Below are 23,361 nucleotides of genomic sequence, written 5' to 3'. Positions count from 1 at the left end.
CCAACAAAAAATATGTTTTTACAATAATTTACTAGACATTCCAGTTAAACATATCTAAGATTCTATTTTTTTTGAAAATTATAACGTATTTTATACTTCATTTGACTCATACATGCTTAAGAGAAAACTTCGTGAGAGTTTTAAAAGTTGAACTCTGGTTGATGTAAGCCATAATATGTGTTCTTCTATGTGGCATCAATTTTCTAACCATTTAGAATACCTGAATACATATGAAATTGTGCTTTAGGTTGGAATTATTCCAATAGTTTCCTTAACTCCTCACTCTACACATAAAATCGTGACCATGGTTACATAATCTGAAGATTGTTACTAATAATCTCGAAAAAATAGCATGCCATATTAAGAAAGCTAAAAGTTGGGAAATATCAGGAAATATTATATAATATAATCCTTTATAAGATAAAATAATCCTTCCTGTACCCCTTCTTGTGATGTTTGGCCATAGAGTCAATGTTATCATCACAGTAATACAGGACAGTTGGCCAAATACAATAATCCAGTGGTATTATTAGCTGTTAACAATTCCAGCGTGGTTTATGGCACAGTGTAAGATGAGAACACAAAAAGTGTTTGCTCTTGGATGAACCTGTGAGCCAGCCACAGAACAAATGGAGAAAGGACACTATTGGCAATCTATTTGTGGCCTGAGTTGCTCTCTTTTCTCTGTCCAAATATGAATGGGAATAAGTCCCACAGTTGAATATTTTAATATATTGGGTGCATAGAAGAAACAAGGAGAGAATTGAGGGGATAAAGCAAGCCACATTTGGCCTGTCAGTGCAACCTTACGTCATGGTCAGCTTTACGGGCTCTATGATTTTCTCCTTGGAAAATCATAAGGGTAAATAAAACAGAAGTGTAGTTTCAGGGGCCTGTCATCAAGTGATTTGGGATTTGTTTGGCTATTACTTGTTTCTGAAGGAGCAAATGGCAGTGGATAGGCACACATCAAAGTTTTGAGCACCTTGTGGCTGTAACATTGAAACTTAATCCAAAAAAGATGAGAACAAAATAAATCCAGGTGCTGTTGTTGGCATGGTAACACCTGGAAACTAGTCAAATCTGTATTAGTATATCAACTTTTGAAGGTCCACTTTCAGCTTTATAAACTCTAGATGGTGTATGCCTACCTTTTCTTCCATTCCTATCTCACACTCATAAAAATGAGGATGAGTTATGAAAAAATAACTTAAAATGTGTGTAAAGTGCTTTTAGCACTTAGGCGCTAAAACAGTCTTCAAACCTACACCAGATCCCACCCTCATTCCCAATTGACTTTTGATGATAAACAAACCATTACGACATTTAGCTAATAAATTTTCACACCTCATGAATTTATGGTAGGGTGTACAATAAAAGTAATCTTTCAAAGCCAACCACTCTAAAACAAATGATGACACCAATTTTTGCTAATTCTTTGAATTTCTTTGTAAGGAAAACAACAGGGAATGCACGAAGAATACTTTCGGGTGATTTATTAATCCAGGTGCTTACTTTCAAAAGAAGCAAAGTCAGCCAAAAAAAATGTTTGGTACTACTAATATATATAGAAGCGAGAAAGCAAAAGTAAACTAATTTAAGATAAACAGTATGCATACGTTTCTGAGATCTGCAGACAGCGCCTAGATACACAACAATTTTATAATATACTTTACACATATGTTCAGGACCCTTTTCCTGACTACTTGAAATAATCAAGTGTTTGCGGTAGTCATAGTTTAACTGATAATCTAAAAGTTTTAAAATAATTTAAAATACACATTTATATCAGAAGTTAAAGAGTTGCTAAAGTGGTTCTAAAATAGTGTTTATATTTACTATATTCATATTTGATGGGGTTAAAATCCACATCGAAATCTTGTTTTGAATAAAAATTCCTATGACTTAGAGTTCAAAATCTAGTCTTAATTTTATTTTTATTTAACTATTATTCTACTATTTCATTTTCTGGAGTTCTTTTTTTTTTCCATCTAATTTCATTTTCTTTATTGCTTTACTATGCCATTACTGACCAAACATTTGAAACTAGAAAATTTCACCCAATACATATCAGGGCATTTTCATGCTAAAATGTAATATTCACCAAAAAGAAAATTGTTTAGAACCTTTACGTAAAGGTGAAATCTCCAGAGGCTTTAGATTGTCACTCTTATGGAATCAGACAGTGCAGATGGTTGACAAAGTTCTCATCAAACCTGGGTGCAAAACACCCTATGTAGCTGCATTTTTGCAAACAGCACACATAAGTGGAAACAAAACAGCTCTATTATTTTAATTTTTGAATTCTTACTGATTATTTAGCAACATCAATGTTATAAATAATAAAATGATATTATATTACTTGAATCAAGAAAAACACCTCAACTGTATATCACTTTGGATTTTTGAAGTAATCATAGACTATTGTTTTAATTTCCAGAAATTGCATAAGTTCTTTAACTACTAAGATATGCTTTATGTATTCTGTAGAAACAATGAGGTTCAAATGGAATTAATTAAACTACTTGTATATAAAGCCTGTAATACCACAAATTTCTTTTAATAAATATATTAATCTTAAGTTAAAAATACTTGATTTAGTGTCTGTCTTCACCAAACACATCACTATGGCCCGAACAGGTATGATTTCTGTTCAGAATAGGATAGATTATTCTGCCTGAACTATATGATATTTTAAATTTTATGGCATATATGATATGATTCTCAATTCTATAGCTAAAGTTAAGGAATCTTGCCTCCAAATTGGAGTTTATTCATTCACAGAGGTGTTATTTGTTTTCATACGTGTCAAATAGTTAGACAGGGACTATGCTCATTTTATTTGATGGTTCTTGAAAGTACGTTCAAATGGTTGTCTACAGATGGGATACAATTCCAGAGAATTCATTTGCTGTTGAGCACAATTCTAGTATTTCTTACTTAACGTGCAACTTATTTATTCCATCAGTATAACACATTGAATTGATTTATTCAGGAGAATTGAATTATATCTCATAACCCAGAATTTTTCAGCAACTACCCATGTAAGCTTTAAGTATGTTAGAGAAATAAATTTTACCTTAAAACATATATATCAAAACTGAACTTCTGTATTGCTCTAATTTTTTTTATTCTGTGCATGTTAAGCTAAGCATAGAGCTTTTTTTTTTTTTGTTTTTTTTTTTTTTTTTTTTTTTTTTTCCTGAGACGGTCTGGCTGCAGTTGCCGAGGCTGAAGTGCAGGCTGGAGTGAAGTGGCACAATCACGGCTCCTGCAGCCTCCACCTACCAGGCTCACAGGATCCTCCCACCTGGGCCTCCTAATTAGCTAGGCTGGGGCTACAGGCACATACCACCACTCCGGCTAGTTTCATTTTTAAAAAAAAAATTTTTTAGACAGTCTCCCTATGTTGCCCAGGCTGGTCTCGAACTCCTGGCCTCAAGCAATCCTCCTGCCTTGGCCTCCTGAGTAGCTGGGACGACAAGTACACACCACCACACACAGCTAATTACATTTTTTTTTTTTTTTTTTTTTGTCTATCCTGCCTCAGCCTCCTGAAGTGCTGGTATTACAGATGTGAGCCATCACCCAACTGGCCTTTTTTTTTTTACGTGTGAATTAGAAAATCAGGAAACAAAAATAAATTGGAAAAATACTCTAAAATTTATCAGACTGTATAATTTTCTAAAGTTGCTCTTGCTCAGAACTGGAAATAGCTGTGGCAAAATCAACAAGTGGCAGAATAATCAGATGGAAGAAAGTGCCAACAGCTAGGCAGACTTAAAAGTTTTACCCCAAACACCTTTTTCTTTGTGGTCACCTATAGCTGGTACTGGTTAGCTTTCTGAGGGAGCCTGTCTGCGGGGGGCACTCTCCTCTTCCACGGAGAGGACTAAACGCATCTGTAGGAAAGAGAAAGCCTAGCCAGAAAAGCCTTACGAGAGGCCGGGTGCGGAGGCTCACGCCTGTAATCCCTCCAACCCTTTGGTAGGCGGAGGTAGTTGGATCACCTGAGCTCAGGAGTTGAAGACCAGCCTGGACAACATGGCGAAACCCCTAAAAAAAAAAAAAAACAAACAACAACAACAAAATACACATGCACAAAATAAATTAGCTGGGCGTGGCGGCAGGTGCCTGTAATCCCAGCTACTCGGGAGGCTGAGGCAGGAGAAGCACTTGAACCCGGGAGGCAGAGGCTGCAGTGAGCCGAGATCGCACCACTGCACTCCAGCCTGGGTGACAAAGTGAGGCGGTCTCCAAAACCACCACCACCACCACCACCAACAACAACAAAAACACAAGAAAAGGAATAAAAGAAAAGCCTTACGAGAGAGTCAGGCAGAATTGGGGGATTTTACCACAAAAATGATTGCTAGTCAGGCAGAATTGGGGGATTTTACCACAAAAATGATTGATAGCTCTCTTAATTGATTTTGAGGTAACCTGGGGGCTCCTTGTCCAATAATGGCATCCCCTCATTAGAAAATACATTTATTCCTAGGATGTTTTCTCTGTTCAATTCATTTCTGGAGCTCCTCTTTGGGAACTGGCATCAAAGTCAATTTAGGACCCACATAAGAAAATTCGGTCTCATTAGTGTAAGGTCAAGCCTCATACACCAAAACAGTGTAGCCTCTTGGGTCCCGTCAACTTTGACAATAAATGATGCCACATAGCTCTGAATCTCTTTGGCTCTGTTTATACTGGTTAGAAATTGAACATGTACAACTATTAGTGGTCAGGTAAGCAAAAATCTTTCTTTCGACTTATTTCACAATTGCTTAAGTGTCTTCAAACTGAAAATGTGACTCTTGTAACATTTTAAACTCATGGATTTATATTTTACAATTCTACGCATAATTTTAGCCATGCTGTAAAAACCATAAACATTATTTCCAATTTTAAATAATATAAATTATTACATTATGCAAGGAACTTCCCTATAATTGTGTGATGTGAAAATTAGCAATAATTATTTGCAACTCCATAATCTCACCAAATGGTGGCACATGTACCATGTTTTCTGTAGACTGAGACTTGCTGAGTTTCCTTCCCAGTACAACTTGGCATTAGTTGAGTGTTATAATATTTATTATATATTATGCTTGAGTGTTATAATATTTCCTTGCATTTTATAAAATCATTTGAACTCCTCTAAAGGTTTCAACATCAAATTTTATGTTTTATTTTAATCATCAATAACTATGTAGTTCTCACCTCTATTTGCATTTTGTAGTAAAATTTGAATTTTCTACAAAAGAATCTGCTCAGTATTAGCAAGGACACAATGACAGTCTTTCTGGCAGGGTAATGAACTTGAAAAATTAGCATTTTTTTCTCTATTGCAATGATATTATGTGTCTTCTAATTTATTCAACAATCATTTATTCATGAAATATTTACTGAGTACTTGCAACGTGTCAGGCGGCATGCTAGGCATCTGCAATAAAACTGTAAACAAGACAGACACAGCCACCTACTTTCCGGAACTACAGGAAAAACAGACTGGTCTAGTAACGTTAAGCTCAAAAGTGCAAGGATCTATAGATAAATAAAATATAGGGGTATATCCTAGTTGGGCTTTGAAAGGTATGAGGAAAAGCTTGTTCTCTTCACCAGTCAGCTTTTACCTGTGACCTGGATTATGGCACCTGCTCTGCCTTTGGAAAAATGTTCAGTGTCATCTTGGCAATGTGATATTTCTTACACATGATGTTATTTACATTTCTCCCAGTTTACTTTCACTGCTTTATTTTTGGCTAAGTTAGAAATGAAATTATATAGCTTGACAGCATCTCATAGTCACTCTATCAGTCTTTTCAGTGGTATGGTACTTCATCACGTTCAGATATATATAATATAATAAAATATAATATAATATAATATAGTATAGTATAATATAATATAGTATAATATATATATATTATATATATCTGATAATATATAACTATTATATTTAGGGCATGCTTCATCCAGTACATGTTAAACATGGTTTAATGGAGTTGTTTTTTGTTTGTTTGTTTTTAGCGACTACATTGCATAATAAATCCCATGCTAGTTAATCCAAAATTATTAGTAAGAAAATCAGGTGAAGGAAATTAGAATGCAGGTGAGATAGTGACAATGTCTGGGTTTTTTAAGGTCTTTGATCTTAAGCAAGTAACAAGCTTTCTGAGTCTATGTTTTCTCATCTGTAAAATGGGGTTAAGAACCTGTACCCCTGGGGTAAATCTTATATATGAAAATCTCTCATATATATATTAAATATATACTTAGAAAACATTATCACATGTACATAACATGTACTGGATGAAGCATGCCCTAAAGGTAATAGATTTTGGAACCCCAGATTTGGCTTTGGACAGGTTATTGAAATTAACGATTGATTTCAGTACTCTCATTTGTATTTTACACACTGTATTTTATACTGATTCTCTCAATATTTCATAATGTTGGATTGGTTGAAATATCGAGTGGAAATAACTACAGAGGTATAAAATACACAGTTAGCACTTCATAAATGGTAACTAACCAACTCTATAATGTCACCACGGGTCCCTTCTTCCCCTTGCTTAGAACATTGCTTCTTCAATGCTGCAAGTCACTTTGAAGCAAATGTCCTTCATTTGTGGAAGAATCATCTGACTGTCTCCTTTAGTTATGTAGATGTGAAGCAATTGTGAAGCAATTAAAATCTTCTTTCTTTTTCCTTTTGGGTCTAGCCCACCAGGAGCCCAACCGTGTAGACATGAGGTTGTGTTTACGGTTGCACGTCCTTTGCTCTCTGGAAGCTTTACTTTTGTCTTAAAGAAGAGGCTGGAGTTAAATTTGCCTGAGCATCAGTCTTCAGGGAGGAAAGCTTCATAAATCAACTCCTGTCTCTTTGATTTCAAAATGCTTAACCTTGCTTCCTCCATTGGTCTTGACAGAAGTGAATTGTTAGTAAAAGACAGGCAGAGTTTGTGAGAATATCCAAAAAAAAGAAAAAGAAAGAAAGAAAGATCTCAGATCTCCCAGACCAGTGACCAATGACCAAGGTTCAGCATCCAGACAGAAAATGTGTCTGAAGAGAACCACTTCTGGAAACATCATGTATCCCCTCTAGAGGTGCCTTTGTCACTCTGGGTGTGTCCCAGGGAAGTAGACTTGAGTGTGTTTCTGTGAAAGCTGTGTCACTGGGTGCTTCAGGATTGGCAGTCCAGGCTCACTGCCTTGGTATCAGGAGACTGTTGGAGACCTCCAGAGGGAATGCTTTCAGCAAAAAGATGGACCATTCCATCTTTTTCAAATGGTGAAAAATAGGACTGACCCTTTGAACTGGACGTGTACTTTGGAAATTTGGGTAGACACGAGAACTTTAGGAAAGCAAAGTCAGTTTGGCGGCTTGGAGAATTGGTGGGCTAAGCATGATTGTGTCAGAGGCATTTGAACCAGAGCAATTCCATCTTGAATAGAGGCTCGGTAAAATGAGGCTGAGACCTACTGGGCTGCATTCCCAGATGGTTAAGGCATTCTAAGTCACAGGATGTGATAGGAGGTTGGCACAAGACAGGTCATAAAGACCTTGCTGATAAAACAGATTGCAGTAAAGAAGCTGGCCAAAACCCACCAAAACCAAGATGGCAGTGAGAGTGACCTCTGGTTGTCCTCATTGCTGTACTCCAACCAGTGCCATGACAGTTTACAAATGCCATGGTAATGTCAGGAAGTTACCCTATATGGTCTAAAAAGGGGAGGCATGAATAACTCATACCTTGTTTAGCATATCATCAAAAAATAACTATAAAAATGGGCAACCAGAAGCTCTCGGGGCTGCTCTGCCTATGGAGTAGCCATTCTTTCATTCCTTTACTTTCCTAATAAACTTGCTTTCAATTTACTCTATGGACGCACCCTGAATTCTTTCTTGTGTGAGATCCAAGAACCTTCTCTTGGGGTCTGGATTGGGACCCCTTTCCTGTAACAATTGTGTTTTAACTAAGACAAAAAGAGTTATCTAATATTACCTGTTGGCTATTGTTTAAAGTATTCGTTCTCCATCAATGCTTTAACTGTTTTATATCCATTTATACAACAAAACCCAGAAAGTTACATTTGTTATTAATAGGAAAAATATTTTTTGATGACTTCCAATTATCGAAGATTTTTTAAAATACTTTGAATGCTTATAGGGCATTGAAAATCCTCACCACTTAACTTAGCCTTGAGAGCGTCTTCTTTAGGAGACATCTGAGCAAGATCCAAGCATAGATATATTCCATAGAACATGGAGGTAATTATAGATTTGTACATTATGGATGGAAATCGGTTTTTAAAATTCAGATATACTAGGAATGTAAGTGGTATTGCCATTCATTTTTCCATATAGGACCATGTGGAGTTTTTTCCTGAGAATATAACACTATCTGTTATTGTTCAAGGTATACCATAAGTAAGAGAGCCTACGCACAATTTTTTTTAAATCCTAAAGTATTTATTTGCCAACACTCCTAATTATCCACACTGTATTCAAGTTGTCAGCATAAAAAAAGATTGTGACGTTTTTTACCTGGATGTATTTCTAGATCAAATGATTCACCCCTATGTCCAGAAATTTGCAGAAGCCGGTAGGCATTTTATTTTTCTCATATGAAATTGGTGTGTTGAGAAGGAAACAATGAAATGTCACGCCCACCAGAGGGACTGATCCTGAAATCTGTGGAGCATTTCCAGAACATCTCAGCTTAATGTAGCTTCTTCCAGGTCCTTCTACTTGTCTTCACAGCTCTCTGAATGCCTTTACCCTCTTTCTGATCATCCTTACTCAGGCAGGCTCTCCCTCTTTCCTTTTCCTTTCTGCTCTGGTGTTTTGAGGCAGTAATAGTAATCACTCTACCTGTACCCTGATGTTAGCAAAAGGTTCTATTGGGACCAGCAGTTCTCTCCACACTTCAAGTGAATTTAAACGTTGTACATCTTCAATAGCCACTGGCTGCCTTGTCTAATATGTTCCCAAAGCCTTTTAACAATGAATCAACAAGGGGTGGCAGGAAAAGCCTGGGACTGACACAGGTGGGGGCGTCCCCAAAGGAATAGCTTGTGCTGCATTAAGTGGTGGTGGTTGTGGGGAGGGGAGGGCCCTGTTGGAGAAGGGACGGCACTGAGTTCACATAAGGGCTCCTGGACAAGACATATCTCTGCCAGTGATACACGGTCCACAAGTCTGGGACAAGAATCGCTGAGTCAGAACATATCCTCATCATCTCTCTTTTTACTACCATAATAGTAATTTGCCATCATCTAGTTCTTTTGTGGCATTGGCATATTCAAGGTCTCACAGCCACTATATTTCACATGACTTCCCTCAGCTCTGTCATTTTGCCTTTTCTAAAATAAAAGTTGGTTTCAAGTTCATTATGCTAACCATTTTAGGTCTTGGGCACATCTTCTCTGTCCTTGATTTAAACTATCCTTAGAAAAGCCTCATATATCTGATTTATGTCTTTATATTACTAATAAATAAGTTAAATAAAGCTAGAATCACTGCCTTTTTTTGCACCCACCATTGGGCAATTTTTATGCAATTGAAATACTGCTTATTTCTACCTCACTGGCAGAGCACTGCATGACTCAGGTCTAAGGAAAGTACCTAAGGTATTAAAATCCAGAAAAATTACATCAAGGGCTGCAAAAATAAAATCTTTTCTAATACAGCTTGAAAATGGCAAAGAAATATAGAGTTTGAAGGTAGCCTTAGTTCTGTCTCTTGACAAATTTTGGTAAGCTCACTGTTACACCACGGAGAGCATCTTTCCAGAGCAGCCCTGCTGTCTCTGTCTCTAAATCATTCCATATGTCAAGGTAAGCTTATCCATACATCACAAAACCACTCTGAAATATAGCTTACTCAGGGGAAAAAAGTGCTATCTTAACGTATTATGTGATAATTAATCACACACAGTTCAGGAAGATAAAGATTCTTTTGCAAAACAAGAACAATAAAATAAAGGGGTTAAGATCCAATAATAAATTGGTACTCTGAAGGAGTTTAGAGTCTTTATTTTTCTGATGTTTCTTAATCTAGAAGCCTAGAGGATACTTTTGTAATCACTAAAGGAATTTTATTCTTCCTACTAGAGCTGTTTCTCCTGGCAAAACAATTAGGTGATTAAAGAGGTTTACACAGAGCATCACTGTGGTCTACTAAGGATTTGTACTTGACATTACCAGTAAATGAAATTCACAGGGGAAAATCTCACTCATATGGGCTTTTATATAAAGGCAAAACAATTAGTCAATCAGTGTGGAGGAAGAGGAAAGGGAGAGAGTTAGTTGTACCAGATGTTGAGTAGCAAATTTTCCAGCTGATATATATATATATATATACGTATATATATGTATATATATACGTATATATACGTATATATATACATATATATATATACGTATATATATATACACACACATATATTTCCAATGGTTGCTTGGCAAACACATATCCTATTGTCAAAAAAAAAAAAAATGAAAGAAAAGAAAGGCTTTATTTTGCTTTCCACCAGCCCTTCTAACCTCCAGGGGAATAGCAGGAGAAACAACCATTATGGAAAAATATAAAACGTACCACTCCACACTTTCCAGGATAAGGACATATACTCATCACATCTATGGTTTGATTAATTATTGATAGTCTTAAAATTGTGTGGACACTAACTCATTCTAGCTTTCCGAAAGTTAACGGTTCCTTCCTTATCATTAATATCATGTTTTCCTTTTAAGGAATGCAAAGAAAACATACTGGCTGCATGTGAATGCGGATCCACATTCCCAACCTGCCATCTTCATCTTAACTCTTACAAAGCTGGGGCTTTGTTCCAAAATATTTTATCATATTCTTATATTATTGCTTGTATATATAATAATCATTTCCATCTTTTCTACTATAAAACCCTGGAGGGAGAGGAATATGTAAACAACAGCAGAGTTCCTTTTAGATACTAGGCACTTGAGTGTGCTGAGAAAAAAAAAAAATGGATGAATGGCCTGATGATGTTTAATCAAAAGGGCAAAAATTGGCTTTTCAGTTATGCGAAGCAAGATTTCATTTAGCTGTCATTGTCGATTGATTGAAATCTATCCCTTAATTCTTCATATCTTGTCTTATATCTAAAAGTTTCACTTGGTAAATGGTTGTCATTCAACATGTACTTCCCACAATAGGCATTCTAATCTGTAAACACCCCCACTTGGATTTGTTTCTCAGCACATACCTTATTATCCAGTATACATCACTAATGTTCATGGTTAATTTCAACCTGCAACCTCATGAAATGGTATCAGGCATGTCACATATTAATATGTTGAAAAGTAAGAAGTTCTTAGTGCCTTAACTAGTTACCGGTTAAAGGAGGCTACTAGCTGTTTAACAAATTAACCAAACTAACTTCCCGTGTCATACTGATTCCATGCGAGCTGCAGTAGAGTTAGGCATGGGAAGTTAATGCTCTAAAAGCTGCCCTTGCAAGTTCCAGGACCATCGGGGATAGTACTGCAACTGTGGAAACTTCTTAGAGTAGAAGCAGGGCTCATGGGGTCCTGCATTGTCGGCCTCCTCCCGCAGTGCCTCAGATCTCTTGGTCTGATCCGGGAACAAGAAACACGTGGGTCCAGCCAGGAGCAGAGAGCCATTCAAATGAGTCAGCTGGTGTGTGGAAGATCAGTGCTTGCGTCTTTGAATTTTGCTCTGCCCACCTGCCTCCTGCAAAATGCAGAGATCAGAGGCTCCGCAGGATCAGTGAAGAGCATCTCACACTGCGGGGAAGTCAGAGTCTCGGGGAGGGCCCGTGGTAGGGTAGCCCCTTAAAACAGACAGATGCTCCGGAGGAGGGAACGCAAAAGTGTGAGGTGTTGACTCTCCTTTGTTGTTTAAAGAGGAATTTGGTAACATAAACATAGTTTGGAAAGTTAATAAATTAACCTACTATTATTATTTATTTTAGAGACAGACTGTCTCTCTGTCACCCAGGCTGGAGTGCAGTGGCACGAACATAGGTTGCTACAGACTCCATCTCCTGGGCTCAAGTGATCCTCCCATCTCAGCCTCCTGAGTAGCTGGGACTACAGGTGGGCCACAGTGCCTGACTAATATATATATATACACACACACACACACACACACACACACGTCTCTCTATGTTGCCCAGACTGGTCCCAAACTGCTAACCTCAAGCAATCCTCCTGCCTCGGCCTCCCAAAGTGCTGTGATTACAAGTGTGAGCCATTGTCCTTTGCCTGACCTTCTATTATTGAGAAAGTACCTTGGAGGGTCACTTGGTTGAATACTATGTGACCGCGTGGATTCAAACCCCAGCTCTGTTACGTGTGGGCTGTGTGGCCAACCCAAGGCCCTTCTCCACACTACAGTTTCTTCATCTGCAAAACGGATATCATAATAGCACCTGCCTCACAGAGCTGTTGTGACTATTAAGTCAAAGTTTCTAGATTACATGGAACTATTAGTATATTATCACCACCAACATCATTTTTGTAGGAGCAAATGTAAAAGGAAGTAAATGACAATGATAAATTACAGAAGTAAAGCTTTACAGATAAAAGAGCTTGAGGTCTAGCAAACGTTTCCAGGCTCCTAACATGTTAGAAATCACTCAACAGTATTCCCAGGGGTTTTACTGGAATGGCTTTTGGACCTTCATCAAGTGAAATGACAACAATTCCTAACACTGTGCATTGCCCCTCCACTATAAAGTAGAAAGTGTTCATCTGAAAGGGCTGGGAGGATGAGCTGGGGCTTTGTTTCAAAAAGGATTCTGTTACATAAAAGGTTGAATCAAAAAGAAACATACTATGTACTTCTCTTTAAAGAGATTTTTAAATTATCAAAGATTTCAAACATTTATAAAGGTAGAAAGAATAGTAATGAACCCTGAACTCTGTGCAGCCATCGCCTAACATGAATAATAATCACTCATGGCCAATCCGGTTTTCTTTCATTTATATCTATCCTTGTCTCTTTTCCAAAAAAGTACTTGCAGTATGCATTCCTAAATGAAAGGCTCTTAAAAATATAAACACATTACCACTAAAACACTTATAATTAATTATTACTTAATAGTAACAAATATGTGGACATTTAAAAAATATATATTTACATACATATTTTACAATTATAATTTTTGTTTTTTAAATTTTATTTAATGTTTTTATTATTTCTTTTTGGTAATGGCTTACAACATGCATAATGCTGACATATATATATATATATATATATACATATACACACACACGTGTATACACATACATACAAATATATATTTTTAACTTTATATGTTATATAAATGTACTAAGTAATTACATATTTATTAGTAGCACATGCACAAATAGTGTTTTACCAATACCGAACTGTGATCCTTTTTTTTGGTTATTATTTTGGATTCATGGGTGCATGTGCCGGTTTGATTACATGGGTATATTGCGTGATGCTGAGGTTTGGGCTTCTAATGATCCTGTCACACAAACAGTTAACACAGTACCCAATAGGTAGGTTTCCAACTCTTCCTACTCTCCCTCCCATCCCTCTCTAGAGTCCCCAGTGCCTACTGTTTCCATCTTTATATCCATGTGTACCTGATGTTTAGCTGCCACTTACATGCAGTATTTGGTAAAACTCTCTTTTTTAAATGGGAGAAATGGGGTGCCTTCTTACCCCCTGCTTGCCAACCCTTTACACTTTAGGTGGCAACTTAATTAGCTCCTGCTATTTTCAAATATATTGAGGTGGTTAGTATATATCAACATAAAATATTTGACCTCCTTGGAAGGAACAGAGAGTGCAGGTCCAAAGGATAGAAGATAAAAAACAAAAACAAAACAAAACAAAAAAACAAAACACCAGCCTAGTTATGGGACAGAGAAAGCAAGGCAAAGGGAAGGAAGAAGTATAGGGTTGTGGCAGAGATGGGGCTGTGCACAGAGGTCAGGCAGTGAGCTGGCAGGGGTGTCACTGCCCGATGACCTAAGCAACTGAACTGAGTCTGGCTTCGAGAGAAATTATTGGTGTTTGACTGGGAAACAACTCATAAGAATTTTCTGGGCAGGAAGACAGGTGTTGTTATTGTCATTTTGTGGAGAATATGACAAAAAGTAATGGTATGTCACCACCAAATGTGAAATTGTATGATTTTTTTATTAGAGGATTTCTGAGGGAATAAAATAGCGTTGTATTATACACAGAATGAAGATTTCACAAGATTATTAGTATGCATACCATATGCAAATGTGTATAAACATTTACACATATATAGAATTAAACAGACTTGATTTCAAATCCTTGCTTCCTTAATTCCTATATAATTGAGCAAGTGATTTTCCCTCATTGAGCCCCAGTTTCCTCAACTAAAAAATAGGAATAGTGACAAGTCTATAAGGTTACTGTGAGACTTAGATGAGATAAAAACATGCTAAGTACTTAGTTCAGTGTCTGCTTCAGATACTAAGCCATATACTTGTCACAAAGCAGCAACAATATCAGAAGCAGAGATGGTCGTATTATTAACATTACTCTACCTTCTAGCCAGCTTTTCTTTGCCTGGATACCATTTCAGAACAGAGAAATGCAGGGAGAGGGCAAGCAAATGGATAGTAGAAATAGCCAGTGATTGCAAGAAGGTGACAGGGGCCTGGCGCAAGGGCTTAGAACGAGTAAAGGGATGTGACAACTATGCGGGGACTGACCTTCAGTTGGTGCTTAATCTCATGTCTTTAGGGTAAAAAACAAAAACTAAAATAATACTAAACAATTTAAAAAGAAAACAGAATTCCCGCAAATTAGGTTTGGGGAAAAGTGAAGACAAACTAGAGAAATACATTTGGTTGAAAGCAACTTTGCTAAAAGTAGGCTCCAAAGATGAATTGGAGAGGAAATGTCACAAGATGTGAATGGACAATTTGTTGAGCATGCTTTCTAGAAAAACAGTAATTTAACTTCAGATAACTTCACTAAATAAAATACCGCATTCCTTGAAACTGAAGTCTTTGAAAGATATATATATAGCACTTATGTCGTGATTTTGCTAAAACACAGGAAAGATGGGGCAAGTTGAGGTATTTCTCACATTGGGTGATTAGGATCACCTAATGCAGCAGTTTTCTTTTTGCTCATAATATTGTTCTCATTTAGAAAAAAAGATGAATTTCAAAAGATCACGAAAATGGTACTTCAAAAATGCATCATTTTTCAGGGGTTCCATTTACAACCTGTTAAACTTTGAGAGAGAACCATTGAAAAGAAAATATGAACATGCTTTAATAGTTCATTAAAGCTCAGAGACTGGCTGAAAGATCTATTCATAGTATAGTACTCATAATATCAAGAAGTGGAAGAAAAAATGCAAGGACCTTGAAAAACCTCAACTAAATTGAGAATACCACTTTGGTGTCTCCTTCACGGAGATTGCAATGCTTTTGCGTCTTTCCTTCTTTCTTTTTAATATATGCCTCAAGTTCTAAACAAAATGTAAAATGGCTGTTTTATCACGTTTTTAAAGGGAGGGAGATTGAATTCTTTGGTGAAAACAGTTGAATATAATGCCCATAGACTAATATTAATTGCTAATTTTAGGCAAAATGGCACACCAAATTAATTACTGATGAGGTATTTTAGTGGAAATATGCCAGGAATCAGATTGTTTGGTGGTGAAGTGGCTCTGTAATAAATATTTAACACACTGTGGGATATTCTGGTTGCCCTGATCAGCCATTCATTTCCTTTGATCCCTGGAAACTATTTTTTGTTGCAGTCAACTGTAACTGATTACAGATGGCTATTTTTTTTTTTTTTTTTTTGCAAACCAGCCACTTAATGTACAGTTTCCCATTTCTTCACTTGCTTTTCATCTGATTCTACCTCTAACATAGAAAGCAATAAGACATAGTACCTGAGTTTGTTGCCAGGTGCAATCCGCTAATCATTTAATGCTTTTTATTTGAATCTAATCTGCGTGATATTTCTAACTATTTATTTAAAATCAGACATTTCTGTAGTGAAAAATCACTTAGAATCTAGTTTGTAAGCAGTGAGATACTGTAAGAACGTTTTTTCCCATTAACAAGTATGTTGTTCCATTTAAGTACAGTATTTTATAAACCAACATCATGACGGTTTCCTTGATGTCTTATCTGATCTTGAAGTCTTCTCCTAAGTTTTCTTTTTCTACTGAAAAACCTGGGATTTCAGAATAGTGGTATGAGCTTGATAAATAATGATTTCAGTCTGAATCCGAGTTTATCAGCATAATATATTAATTTTCAAAATATGCTTCCCTAACATTTCTATTTTATAATGTCCATTATGACTAGAATTTTTAAATAGCAGAAATTGTAGAGTAGCTTTTAAAACTGAATAGAAAATCACTGAGTGATTTTTTCTTTTTACACAATGCCATAGATTACAAAATTAAATCATATAATCTTCTTCCAAGCACAAATTCAAATTAATTTTTAGACTCACTAATGCTTTTAAGAATTCGGGAGAAATGTTGAATTCATGTGCTAAACCCAAATGAATAACTTGTAAAGACAGTGTTAACATAATCTTTTTGACTTGCATTCTCCAATACTAGCCACTAGCCACATGTGGCAACTCAATTAGATTTAAATTAGTTAAGTGAAACTGAAAATTTAATTATTTGGTTGCACAAGTCACATTTAAATACTCAGTAGCCGCAGGTTATGGCGGTTGGTGTATTAGACAGTACAGGACTATAGAACATTTTTGTCATTGCAGGAAGCTCTAAGGACACACCTGTTCTAGATTTACTTCTCTAATCTCTGGATTTGGGTATACATTAATCTAACAAATGTAACACGTAAAAACAAAAGTTACCATTTACTGAGGACCTATCTGCTAAGCACTATACTTCGTGTCCATAATAATGTAAAGCCAACGTGATGACCAATTAGACAATTTGCTTAAAAACTGATATAGAGCAAAAGATGATCTCATTCTGAGAATTACAAATACTTTTAACAATCTTTAAAAAGAACTTACTGAAAAACATAATTTTCAGTAACAAAATAATCATGTTAAACCTAGCCAACTACAAACAGGCTATGATAATCTCTTATCTATATATGTACATTCAATCTGAATGCTAATAAAAATTTCCCAACCCACAGCTAGGGGAAGAAAAAAAGAAAACTAGATTGAGTTAATAGTAAAATATGAAGTGACTAAAATACTCTTCAGGAATCCATTAATTATATATATATATATATATATATATTTCTATACAAAGGATGTAATTAGATTTTTTTTTTCGAGACGTATTCTTGCTCTGTTGCCCAGGCTGGAGTGCAATGGGGCAATCTCGGCTCACTGCAACCTCTGCCACCATGCCTAGCTAATTTTTGTATTTTTAGTAGAGACGGAGTTTCACCATGTTGGCCGGGCTGGTCTCGAACTCCTGACCTCAGGTGATCCTCCCACCTTGGCCTCCCAAAGTGCTGGGATTAAAGACATGAGCCAGGGGTTAGATTTTTATCTGCTGTGCATCAATTTGTGTTTTCACAAACCAACTTAGACATAGTTTTTTTGTAAATGAGAATTGTTGCATTAATTGTTCTCCTTCACATATCTTTACATCTTGTCTCTACATACCTCCTCATAAACAATAAACAACACGTTAAGTAAATTTTCAAGGCCACGTTGTAAATTACAGTAATTATCTTAGATACTTACGTTGTAAATTACACTAATTATCTTAGATACTTTATTTCTGTAATGTTATATTTAATATCTCACAGTATTTTTTAAAACCTAATTATGTTCAATTTATAAGAATTTATTTACTGTGTAAGAATGTTTAACAGGCTTAATTGATGAGGGCCTCTATATTCGTGCAAGCCCTCACTGTATGAATTCACAGTCCCTGTGAATCGCACCTCGTGGAGGTACGCAGTGCAAAATTGGCACAGCTGCACAACTCTACTCAGTCATTGAAAGCACACAATGTTTTCCTTTGACTTTATTTCATGAATGTTTCTGACACATATATAGCATGTCCTGTACCAAATGACAAGAACAAAACATGTTCACCAATGAGAGAATACTAGCATTTGGACTTGGAACTAAAAGCCATTGGCAGGTGCACTTCTATGCCTGGGATCTCCCTGCACTTCACTGAATATTCTGGAATACCTAAAAGCAACCTTAATTATTAATTCATCATTTAAAAATATATGTGTACCGAAGAGGTACCAGATCTTTGTCTAGGAATATAAAGAATAAAACAGTCCTTACCTGAAGGTTTTTAGATTGGAGAAAAACAGACACGGAGGAAGTAATTAAAATATGTTATTATAACTGCCACCAAATGGACATGCACAAGGTATCATGGAGGTACAGTGGATAATTATGTAAACCATCCTTGGGTATCAGTGAAGGCTTCTTAGGGGAATATTGCCTTAGGGAAATTTTAAAGTTTGGGCAGGAGTTAGCCAGGTGAAGCAGAACTAAAGAAAAGCACTCTAGACAGATATTTAAGAAGACACAGAAGGACAACCCAGGAGTGTTTTTCAAGGTTATTCTATAGACTACAATAAATCACAGTAATTATTAATAATTGTCTCACTTACATGGCAAAAAGTCCTATTGTCTCATCAATATCCATTCTTCTCCTTCTTTAAAAATGAAATCCCAGCATTTTAGCTGGGCAGTTGGCTGACCATCTAAAGACTGTATTTCTTAGTCTCCCTTGCAATTAGGCATGGGAATATAACTAAGTCCCAGCCAGGGATATATGAGCAGAAGGAAATTTATAATTTGTTTTTTTATTTTTATTTTTTGAAATTTTCATAAAATCTAGCTCCCAGAAGAATGAATTTGTGATTTGTAAGCTCTGTCTTCAAAGGAAACTGGAATGACTTCTATTCTATCTTTAAAGCTATCTGAAATATAGACGGATGATAACTGGAGCAGCCATCTTAGAATTACAAGATTAAAATTGCATGTTGAGAATGACTGAGCCACAGGATAGGAGAGCCTGGGTCCCTGATACCACAGAGACACCCTAGCAGCACCAGACTGCTTAAACTTGGAGTATTATGGGAGAGAATAAATGAATTCGCAACTTGCTTATGTCACTATTATTTTTAGACCTTTGCTAGAGCAATCATCTTTGTTAAATGTAAAAAAAAAAAACATTTTTAACAATAATTTACTTTTATCTTTACATTATTCTTGTTATTTGACTAGAACTCCTGATGTACCTCGAGAATGGAATCTCTATTGCCTGGCACATGACTTTGGGATTTGTCAGGTGACCCTAAATAAGTTTTTGGATCATGATAAGTCTATGTTAGCTATCTGTTACACTTTTTGAACAAAGATTTATGTCCATAGATTCTGGGGCATAAAACAGTTAATTTCATAGATCTTTTAAAAATAAGTTGGTAGTGTAAATTTATTTAGTGACTTAATCCAGCCGTATATTTTATTACTTATTTTTAACATATTTGCATGTATTATCTTGAAATATCCTATGGAGACATTTTCATAAAAGTACAAGTTGATTCACTTTTCTTTCTCTTTGTACACAAAAATCAATATTCTGCTGTTCTTTGAAAATGAAAACAAAGTTACAGATAAAGCATACTGTAATACAACTAAAAATACTGTTTGCAAAGGAACCATGTATGATGTATTCTTAATTAGGAAGGCAATACATTTTAATGTCATAAATGCCACATTTTATAATTCCAAATACAATGTGTTTGATGTATTACTAATTTTGCCTGAAAAATTAAAACATCAAACTTTATGATTGTGCATGCAAAACTATGAACACTATATCATATCAAAATAACTTAACTCAGAATGTGAACAAATTATAGTTCTTTAGTACAAGCTGAAATTTAACTAGTTGGTATACAAAACACATCAAGTAAACCATCTGCTTTTAAAGACTGTGCATCCTTCACCCTTAAGCTATGTAAACTAAAGCACTACTTTGAATTTTTAATTATTAGGTATTTTCTATCAATCAATAAAACATTGACTTCACTGAATATCACTTTTAATGTCAACATATAGCATTCTTATGGTAAAATGCTAATGACTAATAATTAATGATAATTGATGACAAAACAACTGTTTGTTCTCTTGTTTCTTATATCCTCATACAGTTTATATACTACTTATACACCTGACAATATAAAACTTTTTTCTTAGAAGCCATTTAATATTCTGATATTTCCATTGACTTAATCTCAATCATAGAAATAAAATTTGGTGCCAGCTGATAAAACATCACAAAACTAGAACAAGAGATATTGCCTACTCTTTGGTGAGCCATAGTTCAGTATTAAGCATCACTTTCTAGACCAAACTGAAATCCTGGATGATAAGATTTTTGCTTTAATTGTACATTATAAATCTAAATGTTATTCCATCTCTGTGATTCTGTGATGACAGAAAGGACAAAGCTTAAAAGGCTGGAACAATCCTAGATATCCTTATTCGGAGGCTAAAATGAAAGGTATTCTCTAATCGAAGTCACCACAATGAGCTGAACAATAAGCTAAACTTATTCCCTAAAAGAACTCTCCAGCCACTCAGACATAAAAAGCCTGATTCTTTCTCCCAGGGACTCCCTCACATTCAAATCTTCCTCCTGAGGTTGAATAATATTCACAATATCTTTATATTTCCATACCTGAGGAACTAATATAGGTCTGTTGTGCCAAAAAATGTACATTCAGGACTTCTCAGAGACATTCTATGTGGCTTATTGCCCTTTTTTTTTTTTTTTGAAGTCAGAATCATATCTACAGCAAATTCAACATAAAATGACAAGCCAGAATGATCAACGCTGCTCATAACAAATCCACCCTTCCAGCCCTTAAGCATTCTGTGCTACAACACAGGAGTGTTGCAGTCGATGTATTTGAACTAGAGAGGAAGGTATAATACCTAAGCAAGCATTCTGGGATGAGCTGAGGGATGACTGTAAACAGAGATGGCATCAGACATGCTATAAAGCACACACTCAAATATGACATAGCAGAGCTGTGAAGTGCCAGCCATCAACCACACAGGCAGCCTCCTGCTCTGACAATTGGGATGGAAGTCTCTCAGAGTCACAGGCGGTTATTAGTTTTGAAACTTTAGCTGTAGTTGCAATAAGTAGCCCTTACATAAAGGAAGAGTAGAGAGAACTCTACTCTACATTAGGTCAGCCTAACAGTGTTTTCAGAAACAGTGCTTACAAACTACGAGTCCAAAGAAAAAGATACTTGATTTCATATAAGAATGATAAAGGCTGGGTGCGGTGGCTCACGCCTGTAATCCCAGCACTTTGGGAGGCCGAGGCAGGTGGATCACGAGGTCAGGAGATCCAGACCATCCTGGCTAACACGGTGAAACCACGTTTCTACTAAAAATGGTGGGGGCCTGTATCCCACTACGGAGGCTGAGGCAGGGAAAGGCTGAGAAAGAGGAGGAAAACGAAACACGCCACCGCAACTCAATAAGAAAAATTATACACTCTCTTAAAAAAAAAAAAAAAAAAAAAAAAAGAAAAAAAGGAAAAGGATGCTAAAGGATCACTGAACACCTCTGTAAACTACAATTTAAATCATGTGTTGCTCGTTGGAAATACTATGTGCTGACAGGACTCTGGTTAGAAATAAACATTCATTCTAGATCATATCCCCAGGTCGGTATAGAAAGGCATCCATTTGTTGAAATTCCCCCTCACTTTGTTTCTTAAAGACAAACAGAATGAAAAATACGACACAAATAATCCCCCCGCGAAAGAATCTTAATCCTTAGGCAACTTCACAGCATCAATTAGTTTGGCAGTTAAATGTAAATTACTCAATGGAAATGGAGTATTAGGACATACTTTTTAAATAGTGAAGAGCCCTTGATTCAGATTTTGTAAACTAAAGGAAGAAATGTCAGTTTAGCACCGTTAATTCAGTTCAGCAAACATTTACTGAAGCTGTAATATCTGCCAGGCACTGCATCGGGCAATGGGGGTTTGAAGATAAATTATGTACAGCGTTAGTTTATTTTAAACATCTTTCCAAATCCATCCAAATAAATTAACATATGGTTTGTTTCAGTATAAGTAAAACTCTCCCCAAAATGTACTGGAATATTTAACAGTTCAATCAATCTGAAGCTAAATTATATAAAAACATATGTGTATACGTGCCTATTCATAATTGTGTGCGTTCACCTACTTTGAGTCCCAATGCTTTGCAGAAAGCCTGAGCAGGTGTAAAAATCATCCTTCCATTTGAACCAAGGCATTTTTTCCATTGCATTAATTTTTCACCAATGTATTCTATATTGCAATTTTTAAAGGATTCTCAGAAGTGATTCTGGGGTCCCTAGTGTTACAAACATGAAGAATTTTCTTAATCCTAGTTGTAGGATAAGGTGTAAGGTGATATAGACAGACTATTACAGAGAGTAAACATGGGGTGACATAAAGAGGCAGGAGGTTCTAAGGCCAACCTGATCCGTTCAGGTATCCTGATTCCCAGGTCTCGTATCTCTTATACGGCCATCCCCTCTCTGGCTTAGCTCTTTCTATTTGGGGTCAGAGAGAGCAGAATTTTAGGCCTGTTTAATTTTTTACTATTTGCACAACCTTGGAAAATGTAATTACCTAACCTTTCAACTTTAAGTTTTCTTATTACCATCTCTGCTGTTTTCTTATATTGGTATTGTCATTAACATCCACACTACCCTCACAGTCATCTACTTCACCTGTTTTTGTATTTATGTAGTCATTTATTTCAGGAACACCGTAACAAAATACTATTTTACCAAGTGAATAAATTGATAAAAAACAAATGTCTATGATATGCCAACAATATATTTTCTACAAAGGCCAGCACAGATCTTTCAAGAAAGCAACAAGAAGGTTAGAGCACACACCTTGTGCAGAGCAGACAAATGTCTTGGTCTTTCCAGCTCCTGCTGTAGCAAAAGATGGAGAAAAATGCCCAGGCTGGGTTTTGTGGCTCATGCCTGTAATTATAGCACTTTGGGAGGCTGAGGAGTGAGGATTGCTTGAGGCCAGGAATTTGAGACCAGCCTGGTCATAGCAAGACCTCATCTCTAAAAAAAAAAAAAAAAAAAAATTGCCAGCCATGCTAGTGTAGGCCTGTAGTCCCAACACTTTGGGAGACTGAGATGAGAGGACTGCTTGAGCCCAGGAGTTGGAGGCTGCAGTGAGACATGATTGCGCTACTGCACTCCAACCTAGGAGACAGAGTGAGACCCCATCTCTAAAACACAAACAAACAAATACTCCAGTGCCCCTAGAGAAGCATAGAACATGAGATTTTGAAGTA

The sequence above is a fragment of the Hylobates moloch genome, unplaced genomic scaffold (genome assembly GCF_009828535.3).
Source record: "Hylobates moloch isolate HMO894 unplaced genomic scaffold, HMol_V3 SCAFFOLD_3, whole genome shotgun sequence".
Classification (NCBI taxonomy): Eukaryota; Metazoa; Chordata; class Mammalia; order Primates; family Hylobatidae; genus Hylobates; species Hylobates moloch.
Note: the sequence above shows the minus strand (reverse complement) of the source record.